The sequence below is a fragment of the Berghia stephanieae genome, chromosome 4 (genome assembly GCF_034508935.2).
Source record: "Berghia stephanieae isolate SIO BIC M18660-M18661 chromosome 4, UCSD_Bste_1.3, whole genome shotgun sequence".
Lineage (NCBI taxonomy): Eukaryota > Metazoa > Mollusca > Gastropoda > Nudibranchia > Aeolidiidae > Berghia > Berghia stephanieae.
The window spans coordinates 64569734-64574733 of record NC_088363.1 but is presented as its reverse complement, the minus strand read 5'-3'; the positions used below and the strand labels follow the sequence as shown (position 1 = coordinate 64574733).

Sequence of the window (5000 nt, the reverse complement as noted above, 5' to 3'; positions counted from 1 at the left end):
AAAAACATTTAAATAAAATCAGAAAAGTAAGTGGAACAGGCACTTATGTTGATAACAACAAGAAATGAAGTGAGTAGAAAAGTGCAAGAAGACAACAGAGAATAAAAATTTCGCGGCGGCAATGGGGGTTCGAACCCGCGACCTTACTGGTACTTGGGATCGTGGATAGCTCATACGGTAGAGTCACGCTCTCCCCGGCCAGGCGGAGATGTACCAGTAAGGTCGCGGGTTCGAACCCCATCGCCGCCGCGAAATTTTTATTCTCTATTGTCTTCTGGCACTTCCCTGCTCACTTCATTTCTTGTTGTTAAATTAAATCTTGATTTGGATAATATCACGGACACATGTAAAAATGGAGAGACAAAGTTCAAATTGCTGACACATAATCAATGTTCGACTCAAACATTCCAATTATCAAAACCCTGACGGAGATTTGCACGTAATCGCGCAATTATTTTATCACAGAGAATTTTTTTATTGGTCAGGAATGTTTATTTAGAGCTTCAGCAAATAGAGGATTTGAGCTTATTTAAAGAAGATCGAAAGGAGAAGATTTTCGGTATTTTTGTGGTTTTAGAAAAAAAAGTGTTTTCTGTCCATAAAAGAAATGTTGTGAACCGCCCTGGATGCATCGATCGAACACTCGTGTAATAATTAGTTTCAAAGAAATATTCTAAGAATACCTGTACATCTCTGAAAGGTCTTTTGTAGCACTGTGAATGCTATAAATTATGATTTTACTATCTCAATGAAGTTTTATGGTTTTTGTTATGGACATTCTTATCGTTTGTCGTTGACTTTATCATTAAATAAATGAATTGAATATCGACCATGGATTGTCGATGCTCAAACCGTTTCACAACGCTCAATTTATCCCCCCCCCCAGCAAACCTAATGGGACTAGATGTGCCAAGTTTCTTATCCAAGGACATAATGCCGGAGTCGGAGATTTGCTATCCTTGTCACCCATCTGGCCAATAAACACTTAAATACCAATTAAGTTTGTTACAACACGAGACAACGTATTCCGAGCCATTGATGTCTTTTGTAAAGTTTTATGCCATTGTCACCAAATCACAAACTATAAAAATATATGTTAACCAAAAACTGAATCCACGAGAGACACTTCAAGCGACTTGTTTCCATGCTAACTATAAGTTGTCTTCTTGTTACATTAGGTTCTCTTAAAATCATATAAGATTCAGAAGGAAGTTACAACTTTGATTTTTGATGAAGCCACATAGAAGGAATTTGACATGAGTTATGTTTAATAATCCTATGTATACGTGGTTCATATTCATATAATATATAGACGAGTCCCCCCCCCCTACCTCCAAGACCATTTACTAAAGACTTGTCGAATGATATCGTAACAGCGTCAAACATTGATTCATTAAAGAAGAAGAAGAAGAAGAAGAAGAAGAAGAAGAAGAAGAAGAAGAAGAAGAAGAAGAAGTAGAAGAAGAAGAAGAAGAAGAAGAAAAAGAAGCTCATTCGTGTCCTTATTTTTCCGTATTTGTCAAAATCGATGTATTAATATTGTGGCGAGATTTTGACCCACATAAAGATCCACAAAAGTTTCAAGGATAGGAGGTTCTTTTAAATTATGATATGTTTTTTTCTGCTCATATAATCTAATAACTGAACAATAATTATGTCAGTTGCCCATCTAATCTAATTTTGACGTAATGAAGTCGTTGTAAAATGATTGACAATTATAGTTACACCTGGTTGACAATCTCCTCTTATCTTAGTCTTCCTAGAATTCATATGAGGCAGTCTCCATAAATTATTCTTTAAAAGAGTTTTAACAGGAAAATGTATCATGAGACAATCTTTTCATCACTTGAATCTAAAGAAAGAAATGGACTACGTGTTTTATTACATTTAATCTACATGATAGTTCGACATGTTCAGACAGTGGTAACAGATTATGCAAACATTTCTTTACAGTGTGTGCGTATTATCCTTATCGTGTGCGTATTATCCTTATCATGTGCGTATTATTCTTATCATGTGCGTATTATCCTTATCAGTTCATATTTATAGGTAATATAAATACTGATTAAATCAACAACTATCATTGAACCGGAGTGAGCGCATTAGAAATAAACTTCATTCGAGACATCTACATACCACATGAAATCCATACAATCCAAGCATCATAAGAAACAATAAAAAAAAAAACAAACAAAAAAACAACATACGGCATGTGACCCGGCTCAACATCTCACAGTGTGGCCTTATGTATCAGCATCCAGTATAACTCCGTAAGAAATGGCATCTGCCACCTCCCGATAGGAAATAGATACGATCCGTTCCGTAAGAATTGAACAAAAACACAAGTCTTGAACCAGCATATTAATGACCATAGACAAACCACACCACAGAGCAAGCCCCAACCTCCTACCGTTTGATCCACCAATTACTATCCCCACAATAAAGTCGTGAAGTGGACTCGGTTATAAACCAGTTTATTGTTTGTCCCGGACTATGACTGTTAGTTATTGTGTTGTTCTCCTGTTGTCTTCCTGGACAACCCGCGACTAATTGACTTCACGGTCGGCTTGAGACGAGCAAATAATACACACCAGGAGGGTGGATGAAGGACAAAAGGACGGATGGTCCTTAGTGCCCCTGGGGATGTCCATTGGATGATCGTCGGGTATCGCCAGGGAGTGGACATGGACATAAAATTCGCTACCCTACCCGGAAAAACGACTTTTTATTTTATTTTCACTTTTTGCCAAAGACATTTCATTTGAAATTCAATTCATTCAGATCGCAACCAGAACTTGACACTTTTTGGCAAGAAGAGTTTCGTCTTTTTTTAAATAAAAAAGTGCGGCTATGTGGTCTAGTGGTATGACATTCGCTTTCGGATCAGAAGGTCCTGGGTTCGAGCCTGGCTCGGCGCATAGTTGGGTCCTTGGAAAAGACTCTTTACTCATATTCTCTCATTGTACTCAGGTGTAAAATGAGTACCTGGTTTACAGCGTTGTCTCTGTCCGAAAAAAATATTTGTAATATCGCCTTAAAAGGCGTCATATGGGATGTCCCGTCCTACATGTTAAATGTTGCTGTTGGCCAGGGACCTCTTGTAAAGCACTTTGAGCACGTTTAGTGGATATTGCGCTATATAAAAGCTCATTTTAAAAGAATAAACATTTCCTGGTCAAATGTTTTTAAAAAATAGAGAGGCAGTGCACGGCAGTCAGTGGGTTGTAATCGGTAATTCAGTTTTCTAAAGCTAACAGTTCTAGTGGAAGGATTTCTCAACCACTATCGACCTATTGAAAATGTAAAAGTTGGTATGACTTATGTCTGGAGTTTGAATTTGTAAATATACTCTCAAAGAGCTAGATGGAACTTATTTCAAATGAATAAAATAAGCCAACGAATAGTATGCTTAATAGAAATATATTATTCTAACCCTTCCCATAAGTAGTAACGCGTAATGATATCAAGTTTTTGACGTCAAATAATCAAGCGTTAAAATTAACTAAAATTAGATTTTTTTTTGAAAATTAGTAACATTTAAGTATTTTTGAAACTGTCTATTATTCAGAGATAACTAAGTCAGAATTGATTGAGGGGTAGAATAAAAGATTTCTTTTACTCTTTCGTTTTAAATTCGAACTTTGTTCCTGAACACATCAGGAATTCCCAAAAGCAAGATTATAAGAATCGTATTTTATTCTATGCTCCAATTAATGGACTATGTAGAAATGATAAAACAAATATAATTATGTTTACATGGAAAACAGAAATAAAAAGCAAGAGAGACAGAAAAAGGAAATATTAAAAAAAAAATATGTATATTATCTAGAAATAAATAAATGTGTTGAATACTTATAAGAAAGGCTTGTTGTATAGATAAATAGGTTTATCAGCTAACTGAACACAATTCGTCAAAGTTCGCAATTGGTGAAAGTCACCACCGTTAAGGTTTATCTGGCCAATAATCAGTGATGGAAGACGTATGAGCATTGACCTGTGTCGACTTCCATCTGTCATATTTTTTTACCCCCCCCCCCCCCCCCTCCGGCTCTCCTTGATATTGTGCGAGTGTGATATAATGTTTTGTTGGTTGGACACTTCTGGGGTGGGATTTTGTGACATCGATATCATGGGCAAGTTTCCATTTTTAGAATGCGATGCATTTTATGTTTTTGAACCGATGCAAACATGTCTAGATAGATGTAAGATTATTGACGTTGAAAAGTGCGACATATTGTAATGTATGTATTGCTGCAACTATAATGTCACTAGACCAATGATGATTTGTTGAATAGATGAAATGGGCATGTGCCTATCTCTTATTGAAGGTTTATGCATAACAATAAAAATGATGTCAAAAGATGGACAAAGATTAGATAGTAGTTAAATCATGAAGAGACCAAAATACATTATATGACAGCGAGGTTCACTAACCAAATTAAATATACAATATTAACAACAACAAAAAAAAAAAAGAAAAAAAAAAAGAAAGGATTTAATATCGTTGGGGGGAGGAGGGGTGGGGAGTTGAGATGGCCGAGTGGAATAAGATATCACATTTTCAACGGTGAGACCCGGATTTTAGCCTCACTGTCGGTATCTCGTTTTCTTTCCTTTTTTTTCAATAAAAACCTTAGCCTCCATTGCTTCGTTTGAGGCGCTGCGCTATGACTGAGGGTGGGTTATCTCAGTCTTATCTCTAGGCAGATTCAAACTAAAAATCCCTTTCCCCTGAGGAAGAATAAAAGAAATCTGAAAAAAGAATGTAATAAATAAATTATAAATACGGAAAACATACCCCTATAATGTTCTCTTTTCCTCGGTTAATTGGATAATATGCCGGGATATTCATTCCAGAATCGTTTTTCATGGCGATGAGTTATCGGTTTCTTTATATTATGGGATGTTTGGGTGAGAAAAAAAACTATCTCAAGGGTTTTTATGCAGAGTAATATCCCATTGATGTGTTTAAAGCGATTTACAAAGGGTACCAAGCTAAC

The 5000-nt window shown here is 36.1% G+C and overlaps 1 protein-coding gene across 13 annotated transcripts in view; it reads right to left on the bottom strand.

Moving 5' to 3' along the window:
- The window catches only part of LOC144971022 (protocadherin gamma-A11-like), a 249409-nt gene that overhangs the window by 122139 nt on the left and 122270 nt on the right, over nt 1-5000 (bottom strand). The window contains exon 1 of one of the 13 annotated variants that reach the window (XM_078911318.1): nt 2208-2547. The exons of the other annotated variants lie outside the window; for them this stretch is intronic. The gene's annotated coding sequence lies outside the window, so the exon portion shown is untranslated. Of the gene's footprint in view, nt 1-2207; nt 2548-5000 lie in introns of those variants that run through there. 13 annotated transcript variants of the gene reach the window in all.